This window comes from Leptodactylus fuscus, chromosome 1, assembly GCF_031893055.1.
Source record: "Leptodactylus fuscus isolate aLepFus1 chromosome 1, aLepFus1.hap2, whole genome shotgun sequence".
Lineage (NCBI taxonomy): Eukaryota > Metazoa > Chordata > Amphibia > Anura > Leptodactylidae > Leptodactylus > Leptodactylus fuscus.
In genome coordinates, this window is record NC_134265.1 from 82,775,281 (window position 1) to 82,793,497 (window position 18,217).

Consider the following 18,217-nt stretch of genomic DNA (forward strand, 5'->3'; position numbering starts at 1 on the left):
ATACAGACATTATTTCCTTGTCCTGTAGATACACATTAATATCAGACTGAATGCTCCTTGGCAACACATGGGTATATTTATATGTCCTGACAATGATATGGATTACGTGGAAGAATACCTTTCAAAATTGTTCATTCTAGCAGAGCTGGAGCCATAAATCAGTCACAACAGAACAAGCAGAACAGCTCATTTGGTGAGCGCAGTACTGCCGCAACAATAAAAGATGAGATAATGTCTGTTCATATGAATGGCCATCTATTTCACAGATGGTACCCAATCCCCTGGATGTTTATGAAGTTGTGGCTCTTAGCAGACTAGTTGACTTGGCTTATTTCTCCGACACCTTGAAGAGATACCACGCTGAAATTAAAGAGTAGCATGATTTATAAGGTGTCCTCAACAATGAATATATTTGCAGTTAATAGACACATTTTTATTTCAGCTGGAGTACAATACCGTGCGGAGTATGATCTACTCATACTGACAAATGCTTTATAGTATTACTTTTCTTTAATGCGCTCGGCATCTTCTGCTCATATTGTGGCTGCAAACAGCCAAGGGACCCCTTATCATATCAAGATCAAGAATATTCTAACTAGAAGATATAGCCTATATACTCCGCAATACGAACTGCACTATAAAATATAAGGAAATGCCTATAGGAATAGCTTAAGATGAAGTATAAGATCTAAAATGTTCAAAAAAAGTTCTAAAAAAATGTAGAAAGGAGAATCAATAAATATCTGTAAATGATACGTTACTGATCTGAAGAAAATATAAAACTATGACAAAGTTGATTCCTTTAAAAGCTTATAGAGTAAGTCGCCTTTTGGAGCTTCTTTACTTAAATTATTATAAATTGCCGTTTATAGCAGTTTGCTAATGTAATAGCATAATGGAAGCATGGAAGTAATCTGAAAGTAATACCTACAGGATAAGGGAACTGATTTGTACAACAGGGAAACAATTTTAGAATTGCTGAATATTAAAGATGTAAAATTATTACCTGCAGAGTGAGAATAATATACCTACATATATTGTAAAAATTTACATTCACTATACCATAATTCAGGAGCATCTTTTCTTATAAGTCTGTAGTGTGTTTTTCCTTCCGAAAATGGATACTTTAAAAACTGGATTTTATTATCTCCCCTGTCGATGGGGTGTGTCGCTACACAGTCTGACACTATAAAGGAAGCCCAAACCCTTCCATCCTCAGTTACTGCTGATCTTCTGCCAACTCACCCCATCTACCCTTCCCCCCAAGTTTTAGACAAGTACGACCACTCTCCATACTTTGGTGATGATGAGAATTTTCATCATTGTGATAATTCCGGAATAACAGAAGAGCAGCAGCGCTTATAGGAGATGAGGAAGGGGTAGATGATCAGCGGATACTACACAGTGTGCGACTGAATGTCTTCCTGCCCCCTTACTCATCTCCTGCAAATGCTGGTTAGCCACAACTCTCCTATTCTCTCTGGACTTTATAGCTAAATGGCTGGTTGGATACTGTAAGTGGACCTTTTCAACCATGTAAACAGTCCCTCGTGTACACCCCTGCTGCCAGCACTGATTGAAGCTGTATAGGCATGTCAGGACCGGTGACAATAATTGAGTTGGTATTCTCATAATGGCCAGGGTCTTTCCTGTAGATAACAGATCCATATAGGATATCAGGCCTGCTGACTAAGGTGACAAGTGGAATCATTAGTGGTTACCATTAGAGATGAGCGAACAGTGTTCTATCGAACACATGTTCGATCGGATATCAGGGTGTTCGCCATGTTCGAATCGAATCGAACACCACGTGGTAAAGTGCGCCAAAATTCGATTCCCCTCCCACCTTCCCTGGCGCCTTTTTTGCACCAATAACAGCGCAGGGGAGGTGGGACAGGAACTACGACACTGGGGGCATTGAAAAAAATTGGAAAAAGTCATTGGCTGCCGAAATCAGGTGACCTCCATTTTAGACGAATAGTGGATTTCAAATCCGGGTCATATGAGAATGTGAACTTTGTGACTATGAGACAGGGATAGCTGTACAGGCAGGGATAGCTAGGGATAACCTTTATTTAGGGGGGAATGTTATTAAAAATAACTTTTTGGGGCTCTATCGGGTGTGTAATTGTGATTTTTGTGAGATAAACTTTTTCCCATAGGGATGCATTGGCCAGCGCTGATTGGCCGAATTCCGTACTCTGGCCAATCAGTGCTGGCCAATGCATTCTATTAGCTTGATGAAGCAGAGTGTGCACAAGGGTTCAAGCGCACCCTCGGCTCTGATGTAGCAGAGCCGAGGCTGCACAAGGGTTCAAGCGCACCCTCGGCTCTGATGTAGGAGAGCCGAGGGTGCACTTGAACCCTTGTGCACCCTCAGCTCTGCTACATCAGAGCCGAGGGTGCGCTTGAACCCTTGTGCACACTCTGCTTCACCAAGCTAATAGAATGCATTGGCCAGCGCTGATTGGCCAATGTATTCTATTAGCCTGATGAAGTAGAGCTGAATGTGTGTGCTAAGCACACACATTCAGCTCTACTTCATCGGGCTAATAGAATGCATTGGCCAGCGCTGATTGGCCAGAGTACGGAACTCGACCAATCAGCGCTGGCTCTGCTGGAGGAGGCGGAGTCTAAGATCGCTCCACACCAGTCTCCATTCAGGTCCGACCTTAGACTCCGCCTCCTCCGGCAGAGCCAGCGCTGATTGGCCGAAGGCTGGCCAATGCATTCCTATGCGAATGCAGAGACTTAGCAGTGCTGAGTCAGTTTTGCTCAACTACACATCTGATGCACACTCGGCACTGCTACATCAGATGTAGCAATCTGATGTAGCAGAGCCGAGGGTGCACTAGAACCCCTGTGCAAACTCAGTTCACGCTAATAGAATGCATTGGCCAGCGCTGATTGGCCAATGCATTCTATTAGCCCGATGAAGTAGAGCTGAATGTGTGTGCTAAGCACACACATTCAGCACTGCTTCATCACGCCAATACAATGCATTAGCCAGTGCTGATTGGCCAGAGTACGGAATTCGGCCAATCAGCGCTGGCTCTGCTGGAGGAGGCGGAGTCTAAGGTCGGACCTGAATGGAGACTGGTGTGGAGCGATCTTAGACTCCGCCTCCTCCAGCAGAGCCAGCGCTGATTGGTCGAGTTCCGTACTCTGGCCAATCAGCGCTGGCCAATGCATTCTATTAGCCCGATGAAGTAGAGCTGAATGTGTGTGCTTAGCACACACATTCAGCTCTACTTCATCAGGCTAATAGAATACATTGGCCAATCAGCGCTGGCCAATGCATTCTATTAGCTTGATGAAGCAGAGTGTGCACAAGGGTTCAAGCGCACCCTCGGCTCTGATGTAGCAGAGCTGAGGGTGCACAAGGGTTCAAGTGCACCCTCGGCTCTCCTACATCAGAGCCGAGGGTGCGCTTGAACCCTTGTGCAGCCTCGGCTCTGCTACATCAGAGCCGAGGGTGCGCTTGAACCCTTGTGCACACTCTGCTTCATCAAGCTAATAGAATGCATTGGCCAGCACTGATTGGCCAGAGTACGGAATTCGGCCAATCAGCGCTGGCCAATGCATTCTATTAGCCCGATGAAGTAGAGCTGAATGTGTGTGCTAAGCACACACATTCAGCACTGCTTCATCACGCCAATACAATGCATTAGCCAGTGCTGATTGGCCAGAGTACGGAATTCGGCCAATCAGCGCTGGCTCTGCTGGAGGAGGCGGAATCTAAGATCGCTCCACACCAGTCTCCATTCAGGTCCGACCTTAGACTCCGCCTCCTCCAGCAGAGCCAGCGCTGATTGGCCGAATTCCGTACTCTGGCCAATCAGCACTGGCTAATGCATTGTATTGGCGTGATGAAGCAGTGCTGAATGAGTGTGCTTAGCACACACATTCAGCTCTACTTCATCGGGCTAATAGAATGCATTGGCCAATCAGCGCTGGCCAATGCATTCTATTAGCGTGAACTGAGTTTGCACAGGGGTTCTAGTGCACCCTCGGCTCCGCTACATCAGATTGCTACATCTGATGTAGCAGTGCCGAGTGTGCATCAGATGTGTAGTTGAGCAAAACTGACTCAGCACTGCTAAGTCTGCATTCGCATAGGAATGCATTGGCCAGCCTTCGGCCAATCAGCGCTGGCTCTGCCGGAGGAGGCGGAGTCTAAGGTCGGACCTGAATGGAGACTGGTGTGGAGCGATCTTAGACTCCGCCTCCTCCAGCAGAGCCAGCGCTGATTGGCCGAATTCCGTACTCTGGCCAATCAGCACTGGCTAATGCATTGTATTGGCGTGATGAAGCAGTGCTGAATGTGTGTGCTTAGCACACACATTCAGCTCTACTTCATCGGGCTAATAGAATGCATTGGCCAGCGCTGATTGGCCAGAGTACGGAATTCGGCCAATCAGCACTGGCTCTGCTGGAGGAGGCGGAGTCTAAGATCGCTCCACACCAGTCTCCATTCAGGTCCGACCTTAGACTCCGCCTCCTCCAGCAGAGCCAGCGCTGATTGGCCGAATTCCGTACTCTGGCCAATCAGCACTGGCTAATGCATTGTATTGGCGTGATGAAGCAGTGCTGAATGTGTGTGCTTAGCACACACATTCAGCTTTACTTCATCGGGCTAATAGAATGCATTGGCCAGCGCTGATTGGCCGAATTCCGTACTCTGGCCAATCAGCACTGGCTAATGCATTGTATTGGCGTGATGAAGCAGTGCTGAATGTGTGTGCTTAGCACACACATTCAGCTCTACTTCATCGGGCTAATAGAATGCATTGGCCAATCAGCGCTGGCCAATGCATTCTATTAGCGTGAACTGAGTTTGCACAGGGGTTCTAGTGCACCCTCGGCTCTGCTACATCAGATTGCTACATCTGATGTAGCAGTGCCGAGTGTGCATCAGATGTGTAGTTGAGCAAAACTGACTCAGCACTGCTAAGTCTGCATTCGCATAGGAATGCATTGGCCAGCCTTCGGCCAATCAGCGCTGGCTCTGCCGGAGGAGGCGGAGTCTAAGGTCGGACCTGAATGGAGACTGGTGTGGAGCGATCTTAGACTCCGCCTCCTCCAGCAGAGCCAGCGCTGATTGGTCGAGTTCCGTACTCTGGCCAATCAGCACTGGCCAATGCATTTCTATGGGGAAAAGTTAGCTTGCGAAAATCGCAAACTGACAGGGATTTCCATGAAATAAAGTGACTTTTATGCCCCCAGACATGCTTCCCCTGCTGTCCCAGTGTCATTCCAGGGTGTTGGTATCATTTCCTGGGGTGTCATAGTGGACTTGGTGACCCTCCAGACACGAATTTGGGTTTCCCCCTTAACGAGTTTATGTTCCCCATAGACTATAATGGGGTTCGAAAGCCATTCGAACACTCGAACAGTGAGCGGCTGTTCGAATCGAATTTCGAACCTCGAACATTTTAGTGTTCGCTCATCTCTAGTTACCATTGATGCTTTGCAGCTGTGGAGTCCTGGGTGCGAATCCAGCCAAGGACAACATCTGCAAGAAGTCTTCATGTTCTCCCCATTTTTGTGTGTGTTTCCACTCTCACACCAAAGGCATACTGATACAGAGTATAGATTTCATGTCCTACTTGGAATAGCGTTGACAATATCTCTGTGCTGTGGAATATGGCGGTGCTATATAAGGAAGGGTACAGGACTTTAACATGACAAACCTATAGTCACTGTACACTTTAACAGCTGTACTGGCAATAGGGGGCTGGTTAATATTGGCCCATTACAAACCAAGAAACAAGCATATTTACCATAGTGTAGACCAGGGGTCCTCAAACTTTTTAAACAGTGGGCCGGAGGCAGAGCAGGTCGCACAGACATCGGGAGCGGTGCCCTCCAATAGGTAAAGTGAAGTGCGCTCCATGGCCTGGCCCGAGCACCCCAGGAGCTTCATTATAAATGCACGCCTGCCGGCGTTGTCGGCGGGGCCAGACAGAAGTACTTGGCGGGCCGCATGTGGCCCGCGGGCCGCAGTTTGAGAACCCCTGGTGTAGACAGTGACGCAATTACATTACCTAAATACAAATCCAGCATATTCTATAGTTTAGACAGTTAAATCATTTCTATATTAAGCTAATATGGTATTTGTAGTTGTAGAATGATTGCTCTAATGTATTAAATGTGTTCATCCTAGTCTGGGGCTTCATATGACTGAATGTGTAGTGATAGGGCTATCAAACTCATTATAGATGGATTACATAAGGAAATTGCCTGTCCTGGGAAGACATAATTTAGTTTTACAAGGTTGCTTCACTACAGCAAAATCAATAATGAAAGATATATAAAACTGCTTAAAATCTGCTCAAGTCGCAGTCTGAAAACAGATTCCTCCAGAAAGATTGCACAGCGATGTGACCTGTGTACATGAGAAGATCAAGACGATGGGATTCAAAAAACTGTATGAAATTAATATACTCCTGTAAAAAGGTTAAGATTTTACTAGAAGATGAAGGCGTGAAATTATATCAGGATGAACCCACAATGATTGGACAATGGCGCTGAATTTTTTTTAGAGAATATTAAAACCCTCGTATAATACACTCCCCAATGTTGTAATTGTGACACCAAGACGGACAAGCCGTAAAGTTTTGCAAATCAAGGAAGGTGTCACTAATATCTGCAAATGATAAAATTACCCAGCTCCAATCTGTGGCATGTGCATGGGGCATAAATGGAAGAATGAAGGCAAAGGTTTTTTAGTGGTGTGGGATGATTGGGCAATGCTTCCTGGTTTTCAATGTGCCAGTTATCATCACTTGTTGCAAAGTTGTGAGAGATAGAATCCTATTTTTTTTTTTTTTTTTTTTAATGTAGATAGTGAGCCCAATATAGGGCTCACAATGTAAATTGTGCCCTTTCAGTATGTCTTTGGAGTACAGGAGGAAATCCACGCAAACACGGGGAGAACATACAAACTCCTTGCAGATGTTGTCTCTGGCAGGATTCAAACCTGGGACTCCAGTGCTAACCACTGAGACACCATGTTGCCCCAGAGACAGAATCCTTGAACAGAGAGACCTTGGGTTGCCACTACAGAAGATTGCTACGTGCCTAAGCAGAAATGTCAGCACCATTCAACATTGCGTGTTCCTGTGGTTGGGGAAAATGGTGACAAACTGAATGGGCAGCAAGAGCTGGGCAGAGGCGAACCTCTCCATCGGCAGATTGTTGGTTTGGAATAATGGCACGCAGTGATCCATTGTGTATTGCAAGTAAAATTGGACTTCACATCCCAAGCGTGGGCAACAAACATCCCAGTCTTGACACAAACCATTAGGCTCTATTCACACAGAGTAACGCCAGGCGTCATTTGTGTGTAATTTGTGTGTCTTTTACGGCCATCATAAAACGTTTACATAGAGTTCTATAGGAAAAGACGTCAGTAATTTACGGCCGTCATTTACGGCCGGCATTACAATGACGGCAGTAAATGACGGCCGTAAATGACGGCCGTCTTTTCCTATAGAACTCTATGTAAATGTTTTATGACGGCCGTAAAAGACACACAAATTACACACAAATGACGCCTGGCGTTACTCTGTGTGAATGGAGCCTAAGAAGGCATTTGTACAACATTAGACTACAAGCCCAGCTACAAGTGTTCAATTGACCTCACACCATCACAGTGAAAGGCTATCATGCTATCATGTTGCTCAGCAAGATCATAATGGAAACTGGAATAGAGGTCTTTCCTCTTCAGCAATGCGTCACACATTTGGCTCAGATACAAATGATGGCTGGATATTGATCTGGAGAATTCCTGAGCCATGCCATAAAGAGCCATTCACAAAGAAATGTCATAACAGTTCTTCTTCTGAGATTATGATGTGGGGTGGTATAATGTATGGTAGCCAGACTCAGCTCAGTGTTACATTGATTTGGTTGTGGAACCAGTGGTATGGCCATTTTTTGTCCAAGAGGGAAATGCCAGGCTGCATGTTACTCTTGCTACCGTGAGCAGCCTGAGTGACCTAAACATGCTACCATGGCCTGCTGCATCTCCGGACTTGTCTTACATCGAGCACATCTGGGTCATTGCTTGGCAAGGGAGCTGTCAGCAGACAATCGTGATGATTTGTATGCCAAAGTGCGTTCAGTGCAGCATAATATTCTTCAGACAATCAGTAATAAATAGAGATGAGCGAATACTATTCGAAACGGCCGTTTCAAATAGCACGCACCCATAGGAATGAATGGAAGCGGCAGACTTTGCCGGCGGACGGCCGCTTAACCCCCTGCTTTCTAGCTGCGTCCATTCCTATGGGCGCGTGCTATTCGAAACGGGAGTTTCAAATAGTACTCGCTCATCTCTAGTAATAAACTAAGGTGCAACAGGGTGGCACTGCAGCCTTGCAGTGCTGGAGTCCTGGGTTTGAATCCTGCCAGGAACAACATCTCCAAGGATTTTTTATGTTTTCCCTGTGTTTGCGTGGATTTCCTCCCATTCTACAAAGACATAATGATGGCAAAAAATGTATATTGTGAGCCCTATATGGGGCTCCCAATCTACATTTAAAAAACAAACAAAAAAAAGTTAAAAACAAACAAACAGTAATATACTCTAAATGTCCTGTGTTATTGCATGTTTATAAATCTAAATGGATTTTCTTGGACCTCGGCATAGGTTACGCTGTGACTCGCAACACATGGCTATTTTTTAGTTATGCTGGACACGGTATTACAAAGTTGACGTTTACTTAACCCTTTCATTGGCAATAATATATGTAAAATGTACTAACTGTATAAAAAATCTGCAACTACAATATTTGTATATCCTTCTCCCAAAATCCTTAGTAGGGCATGTATGGCCTACAAGTCCCTTTACACTGAAATGTGACCTAGAAAGGCAATCTCCTTAAGGACACACAGCATCTTCCAGACCAAACTGAAAAGCAGTAACATTTCTTTATAAGGCATTTAGCTGGCAGATCCTTCTAAACACATTGCACACTGGTAAATGATTTCCTCTAGACATGGATCTAATATTTATTATTCTGTGGCACACTTAATATCTACTTTTTCTAATATTGTACCTAGCTATTTAGGCTGAATGCAAATTAGTTTTATACTATTAATCTTCACACTTAGAAGTTATTGATTTTTCCTTACGGTTTACAATAATCTGGCAAGGTGCACCTAAGAAGCTGTCAAATTTGCAAGACCTGTGAGCTATAATTTAATCGGTGAGAGAATGTCTTGATTTACAAGATGTCTGAGACTATGGCGTACCTATAACTCTTCACTAATCAATAAGGCTGCTAGATCTTGAACAGCAATAACCTTCTGTAAAAATACCTACTTACACTCCAGCAAATAGCATTACTACAGTCACTATTAGGTTAGAAGTGGAATGCAGATTGTAACTATTACTTAAAACTCATGAACATTAAAAAAAGCATATTTCTTGCACAATATTAATGCTCAATTTGCTGTATAAATGACAGAAAAGTATATATCTTAAAGGAGATTTCCCAGCAAAACTTGAATGGTATATTTCTAGGATATGCCTTTAATAGGGGCCGACTTGTGTGAATCTAATGAAATGGCAGTTGTGCTATAAAAATATCTTGCCACTACATCACTATATGCCTACTATGGCTAATATGTCAGTTCTGTTTTTTATGATTGTTAACTATAGTCAATGGTCACCCATACAGCCTCCAGGAAACGTCAAGGTGACATCAGTAGACTAAGGCCTGATTCACATCTGCATCGGTAAACCGTTCAGGGGAGTCCACATGGGGACCCCCTAGAACGTACTATCGAACGCATTTGCAAGCGGTGTACAGTGAAAGCACATGGACCCCATAGACTATAATGGGGTCTGTGTGCTTTCCACACAGTCTCCGCACGGAAGATGCGGAAAGAACAGTAGTTCACGATCTACTTTCTTGTCTGCACGGCTCGTGCGGAGATCGTGTGGAAAGCACATGGACCCCATTATAGTCTATGGGGTCCGTGTGCTTTTGCTGCACTCCTCTTGCTAATGTGTTCGGTAGTCCATTTGGTGGGGGGGGGGGAGTCCCCATGCGGACTCTCTGAATGGATTATCAACGCAATTGCGGAGAGGCCAAATCTTTTGGACCCCCCTGATTAGCCACTGTTGGCATGTTATAGCAATTCCACATTGGTCATATGTATTATGTTAATCTGGTCAATACAACTATGGAGTTGTCAAAACGAACCTTACCTGAGTGACCATTGGCTTAGTTAGACTGATAGAAATCTGTTCACTTGATGACTTTAGATGTTACTCTTGGTTAAAGTATGACAATGATAAACATTTGGAAATGCGCTTCTCTTACAGAGACTCAAAGCACATGGAGCATTGTGGAGTGGGGGAGTTAGTGGCTACCATACAGGTGCTCATTCCCAACACCCACAAGGGTCAGTTGTTTGTACACGGAGCCAATTTATCTGGGTATCAAGAGACATTGATAGATGATCTCAATGGGGGGTCTCTAAGCCCAGACCTCCAAAAATCACTACAATGATGGAGCTAAAACACTGTAGTTGGCAATATGCTTCTCTGGTTTATTCAGCTATATTTGTTACTTTGTAGACCTCAATGAATATCTTCTGATGTATTGTAGGAACACTACCTGGACACGGGACAGCGCCACTAGACCATGTATAGAAGTCTTCTCTTCCAGGTACTAACAGTGTTTCCTCGTACTCAGTCATCACCTGGACAGTAAGACTGAATTATGCAAGAACCAGACTGTCCCAACAAACAAGAAATATGAAGCATGTATCCCAATAGTAGCATTTAACGAGAATGCTCTGACTCTTAGGCTCCATGCACACTTCCAAGTGCGGCATCCAATGCTTCTCAAAGAGGGTGTCCTAAAGTCTGTTCTGTTGAAAATAGAGCAGGTACTATCCTTCTCTGTGTCAAAACAGGATGAATCAGAAGCCCCCATAGAGTTGAGTGCATCACGGAATGCACTCAGATGTGTCTCTGAGTGTCATCCAAGTGTATTCCACTGCAAACTTAGCCCTAAATCGGATGCATACTCAGTCGTGTGCACGGGGTCTAACAGCAGACACCACTGACACTCAGTGTTCCAAAAGGTATCCTTAATGGAAACCCTAATCTGCAATACTGACACTAAGGCCGGGTTCAGACGGAGTATTTTGGACCGGAATTTGAAACGGAGGCCGCCTCAGGTTCTGGTCCAAAATACGGGTAGCCGCGACTGGATGCCAATGCAGTGCACCGGCATCCAGTCGCGGCACTCCAATCTGGATTAGGCCCAAATGAATGGGCCCAGTCGGGAGGAGGGAGTGTCTGCAGGCGGATTCGCGAGGTGAATCCTCCTGAAAAATGACCAAGTCGCCTCTTTTTTCTGAGAGCCGGAACCAACCGCTCCCGGAAAAAAGAACTGACCGGCTTCCATTGATTTCAATGGGAGTCGTTTTTTTGGTCATGATTTTGAGGCAGATTCGGCCTCAAAATTCTGACCAAAATACCCCGTGTGCCTAACATGAACAAAAGGAGAGCACTAGGAGCCAGAAACAAGAAAACCAAACTAAGGAGAGCTTAAAAGCAGCAGTAGACTAGGGACATATAATATAGAGAAATTGAAAACAAAGAGCACAAGTAAGGTCTGATTCACATCTGCATTTGGAAAATCCATTTGAAACGCAGTAATCCGCGTATATCAGTTTGTGCCATTTCCATCGGTTTCCGCTTTTTGTGTGGAAAGAAAAGTAGAACTTGCAGGATTTTGACTCCATACTAAATATAAGGATTCCAGACGGACAGCAACCAATGTGTTTTTTTTAAACATTGAAGTCTATGGAAAATGGATTACAAATGTATAGAAATCAGATTGCGTCCGTTTTGAAATTGGTTTTTCCCTCAGTGCATGCTCAGTATGAAGAAGGGAGAAGAAAAAAATGGATTGGTCAGAAACAGACACAAATGGTCAGTTTTTTTTGAAAAGACGCCCATTGACTAATCCGTCTAAAAAACAAATTTGGGTATCCGCTGTGTTACCGTTTGGAATCCATTTTGTACCAAACCAGATGCAGATGTGAACCCAGCCTAACTAACATTATCCTTTGATGTTGTATCACAATACCCTGTAGAGTTTTATTTAGAACGTATGGACAGTTTTTGTCCCCATCCCTCTAAATATCAATATGTCCTGATAAATGACTGTAATGTCCATGGCCGGCCTGTCTGCTGCTACATCCTACCTCGCTGACAGTAATGAGTGATTAATGATTAGTTAAGTGTAGTGATCCCAGCAGATTCGTGGAAGTTACTGACATTCTCAATGTTGGTCTGCACAATAAATCAGTTATATGAAACTATTTGTATCCAAATTAATTTAATAAAGTGATAGATTTATGCTTTGCAAGAAAATTAGACTCAAGACATTTTTAGATATTAGATAAATTGTAGTCTTGATGACTGGATGAAATGATTCCCACCTCATCACTATTAAAAGAGACCAAAGCTATGCATTATTATAAATCCCATATTTGTAGTGTGAAGGTCTCTCTTTTTTTATTTTTTAAAGGGAGTCTGTCACTTAGCCCTGCAGATAGGTTAGGGTCTCCGAAATCAATTTTTTTTTTTTTTTTAACTTAGATTGTGAGCCCTACATAGAGCTCACAATGTACATTTTTTTCCCCTATCAGTATGTCTTTGGAATATGGGATAGAAATCCATGCAAACATAGGGAGAACATACAAACTCCTTGTAGATGTTTTTTTGCCCCTGGTGGGATTTGAACACCAGGACTCCAGCGCTGCAAGGCTGCAGTGCTAACCACTGAGCCACCGTGTGGTCCCTGGTCTCTGAAATCAATCTGACAGTGTTTACCCCTTGTGAATTGGTGTTCCAAAGAGCTCATTTGCATATTCATAAATATGATAATATCTTGGCAATGGTGGCTCTGATTCATAAGGGGAAGACACCGTTTGATTCAAGTGACCTTAAGTTATCCATTGGCGGGGCTGGGGTGATATGTCGAGCTCTGGTGACAGACTCCGTTTAAAAGCATCACAAATCTTATTAATACGTTTTGTAACTTTCTTATAGAATTTGTAAAGAATTTGTCATCATTTTCTAAAACTCTTCTTGCTATCAGTGAAATGAAACATTGCAGTTATTCCTTGGGAAAGCTGTTAGGCTGGACACACCGCCGAAATCTTGATGGAGCCTAACTCACTGTGACTGCCTGAAAAAAATCTCCATATGCAGAAACTAAGAGCTGCAATGCAAAGTTACCTGTACGGCAACAGGTGGAAAGCTACATGAGACCAAGAGATTCCTGCTGGTGTAATTCAGCAGAGTGTTTGTTCTGTGTGTCTCCAACCATAAGCTGCCAGACATCAAGATATCATATACAGAACTTCGGTAGATGTACCAAAATTTAGTGAAATCTGCTGAGAATCGAATGTCTGTGCTAGTTATACTGGAAGGAAGTGAGTGACATTATCCCCATAATGTGGTAGTTATACACATAACATTAACAGCAGATACTGGATGTCTCATGTGTACAAAGATATCTCATGTCATGAGGCCGGTGTTACAGTCAACAGGCCTCACACACAACAGGTTTTCAGCATAAGGATGTTCAGAAAGAATGTTTATATTTACTAACAGTAAGCAGAATTCTAAAAAGGTTTTCCGGGCAAAAAATCTTTTCTTTAAAAAAGGTCTGTTAGTGCTATTAATGGGTTAATAAGTGCACCCCATATACCTTTTGCATTGTTTTGAACAATTTCTGGGTTTCTCTGGAAGTTCCTAGCATCTTCTGCATTCGATTGCATGGTGTAGCTTCCTGCTCTAACACTATCACTCCTCCCCCTCCCTCTCTAACATGACCACCCTGTCTCTCTAGATATTTCTCCCACTGCTAGCTATTCCCAACTCAATCAGCACAACCCCTTACCCCATTCTATTTAACCTAATTAACATATCTTCTTCCTGTCCAGGATTCCTTCTGCGGGGAATGGCCCCTTCCCTTGGGTTACCGTCAAGGAAGGAGGAGGAGCCGTTCCCCGCAGAAGGAATCCTGGACAGGAAGAAGATAGGTAAGTATGATAGAGGGGGGGAGATAGTAATAATGTCCCGTTTCTGGAAACGAGGAAATGGATCGTCAGCGGATAATCAGAAAATATACATTTCTGATTAATTATGTCATTTAGAAAGTAGGTGGGGGGAGGGTGTTTAGATTAGTGTAGGGATTTATATTTCTCCCGGACCACCCCTTTAAGAATGTTGAGAAATTGAAACACAGAGAGTGGAATTTAATACAACAAGAACATCAATTTTCTGGCAATTTAGATGTGATCCGTTTCACTTAAAATGCACCACTTTCTCCATTTTATGAACTACTCAACACTTTTTTAGAAAAATAGGCAGAGCAGGGTGGAGATTATAGCTGGTCAGTGCACAGACATCACGGCTAGACAGATTTCCTATAACTCACGACACTAAAACTGGCTTAAGTGGAGGAGATTTCAGTTTCAACAATGTATCTTGGAGGATCCCTCAGATGCAGATGACAGATGGCAGCGTGTCATCTTCTTAACTCCTTAGCACCATATGCCAAATATTTATGGCACTGGAAACCGACTTATGAGGTCCGGTGCTGTAAACATACGGCATAGTGATACCATATACCAAAGAAGGATATCTGTGATGGACAGCAACAGCTTCATATGGCAAAAGTGGATATTGGAGATAACGCTGATCTCAAATCTTTAACCCTTTAGATAAACACATTGCAACATCTAAGTAACTAATACAAAGGTAGGAGGGCTCCTTTCAACATCTCCCACACCCACAATGTGATCACAGGGGCCATATGGCCAACTAACATATGTAGTTTTGAATTGGTATGTGCCTTATGCTTTTGAATACAAAAGTTTTCTAATGCATTATTCTTTAAAAGTGACAACAAATTTTGAATAAAGTTTAAAAATGGTATTGGTATTTACGAATTTGGTATCTAAATAGAATTAATATCATTAAATAAAAGTGATTTATTTATAAAGTAAATGATTTATTTATACAGTAAATGGTTAAAACACAAAACACAATGGATATTTTGTTTGCTTTTCCAGCTCCTCCACGAATCACCAAAAGTTAATTAGTAAAATATATGTACTACAAAATAATGCCATCCCATAACATAGCTCGTCTCACAATATGTATGTAAATAGAGAAATAAAAAAGTTATGGCTATCGAAACGCAGTAAAGCAAAATGAAAACAAGAAAAAAAATGGCTGCATCACTTATCTCTGGATGTAAATTAAAGGAACTGTTTTAGCGCTTATGAAGACTCGCCAGGAGAAATAATTTGCATAGAAGAGAATATTGGTGGCCCAGGAACAGGGATTGAATCATCAGCCTGACCAGGAAGGTGGTCTATAACCTAGGCAATGAGACATCATGAGCAGTATCTGGCAACCGGAGGAAGACAGTTAAAGGGGTTGGCCACTTTCAGACCAATATTGACAAACAAATGTATAATAAAAAGATATACAATTTCCCAATATACTTTGAGTATCAATTCCTCTCGGTTTTCTAGATCTCTGCTTGCTGTCATTCATTCTGTTACTTCTAGAGGATAAAAGGGGGCGGGGAAGAGTGAAGGGGGAGTGGCGGAGTGGCGTTAGCAGGCAGAGAGCAGGCAGGGAGAGGTCCTGCTCTCTGCCTGAGCGTGAAGGGAGGCCGCTGGTGGAGCGCTGCTCCAGCAGCCTCCCCAATCCACCGCTCGGAGACGGTGACGCTAAGCCAGTCCAGGACAGCTTGTCCTGGACTGGCTTAGGTAAGTAAAAATGCCGTCCTCCCCGGGGCCCTGGCATAGCGCCGCCTGAAGCGGTCGCTTCAGGTCGCCTCATGGGAGGTGCAGCACTGGGCACCTGTGTACTCATCACATGACCATGGACTGTAAATCACATGACCATGGTCAGACTTTTATCCTCTAGAAGTAACAGAATGAATGACAGCAAGCAGAGATCTAGAAAACCGAGAGGAATTGATACTCAAAGTATATTGGAAAATTGTATAACTTTTTATTGTACATTTGTTTGGCAATATTGGTCTGAAAGTGGCCAACCCCTTTAAAGCAATATATTGAGTAAGAACAATTCAGTTAGGGGGCGTTCACACTACCGTTGATGACCGTCAGTAGTGTCCGTAGCTATTGTCTGCTAGAAGAGTTTCCCAATGCACACTCGGAAATCCGTTAAAATTTCCATTCATTTCACTGGGATTTTATCTTGTGTCCGTTAGTGTCCATTTACACCCAAGTCGGTTTTTTCCAGCAGAAAAAAAAAAACCTACATGCAGGACTTTTCTGTCCGTTGGAAAAAAACAGATGGCAAGTGTCCATTATTTTTTAACATTGAAGTCTATGGGCAACGTACAATAACTGATAGCCATCAGTTACTGTCCGTTTGTGTCCGTTTTTTTTGTTCTTTTTTTTTTTTTTAAACGGAAACCTTCATAACGGAATCCAACGGTAGTGTGAACCCCACCTTAGCTTACAGGGAATCTCCTACCAGAGCCAAGCTCCACAGATAAATCAGACAGTGTTTTCCATGTTATAATAGTAAATATCAGAAATTGCAGGAAATAGCTGGCAACAGAGAGCAGTAGAACTAGCTGTTTACATTTTATACAGCAGGGGCAACGTGGTGGCTCAGTGGTTTGCACTGCAGCCTTGCAGCACTGGAATCTTGGGTTCGAATCCTGCCAGGAACAAAATCTGCAATGAGTTTGTATGTTCTCCCCGTGTTTGTGTGGATTTCCCATTCTACAAAAAGACATACTGATAGGTAAAAAAAAAAAAAGTACATTGTGATCCCTATATGGGGCTCACAATCTACATTTAAAAAAATAAATAAAATTATACAGCGCTGAGAGATAGATCCCAGAAACCCAAACCCCTTCACCCGCACCAGCTGTGAAGCCAGATGGACTTCTGCTGAATTTGCAGCCCAAGTTATCATCAAGAAGTACAAGAATTAAACACTCCACAAACTAAAGTCAAAACAGAACCCACAATAACTTACAAGGCAAATCAGAACCAGGAGAATAAATTAGGAGATCCAAAAGTCAGTCCAACAAATAGCGTCAGGGCCACAATCAGGAGACAAACGGATTTCCCGTAACAAGCCAATGTCAATATAGAGCAATCCAGCACAAACGATCAGGATACGGAAGTCACACCAGGTACAACCAAACAAAAGACACTTGGCTGAGGAGGAAGAGGGTTAAAATAAAAATATCCCTCATCAGTTTCTATTTGGATAAGCATAGGAGAGCTCTGAACATTGTAGAAGCTTCACAGGTTGGCAAGCTCCAGAGATAAATAGATTAGAGTCACCTGAATCAAAAAGTGCTTTCCTCTTGAGAATCGGTGTGGCTTTTGTCAATATGAAAATGACTCTTTGGAGAAATGAGGGTGTTGCATTTGTTCCAGTGATGTAAGCTGTAAAGCCCTCATTGCTCCAAAAAGCTCATCTGTATATTGACAAAAATGTTGATATTCCAACTGGATACTGATGGCAGACTCCTTATAAGCTTCAGGGAAGATTGGAATAACCCTTTAAATAGGCACTGCAATTTCAACAAACTTTGTAATATACCTTATCAGAGCAAAATGTGTCTTTTTCTCTTATCAGGCTGCTTTCTGCCCCCCTTCCCCATAAAGTCATTTGCATGCGTGGTGGGGACTGTTAAAAAAAAATGTGAAAAGAAGATGGCAATTGCCTTTGTCTGTAGGACTCGCACACGTCCTTAGAGTATTTTATAAGACACAGTGCGGTGACAGCCTCTCTATAAAATAACCTATCTATATCTGCACAGATCCAACAGCAGTAAGGACAAAGATACTTGTATGACAGGGAATAACAATAGAACTGAAATATACACATGTAAATAATTCTCTCTGACACTTCACAAAGTTAAAAAAAAAGTAGATTCACAATTTACACAACTACTCCACATAAATATTCTCCAAAAATGATGGAACCTTGGCCGTTCTACCTCTACATTGTCTAAATTTACTGTGGCGCTGACAGTCCTGGTTTGTCATCTGGCAAGATATAAACTGCACTCCATAAAAAGTGCATAGAAATTGCATCAATAAAATGGAATTATAATGTTAAATATATATTCTTTGCTAGGTTTTAACCCGAACGGTTAATTAA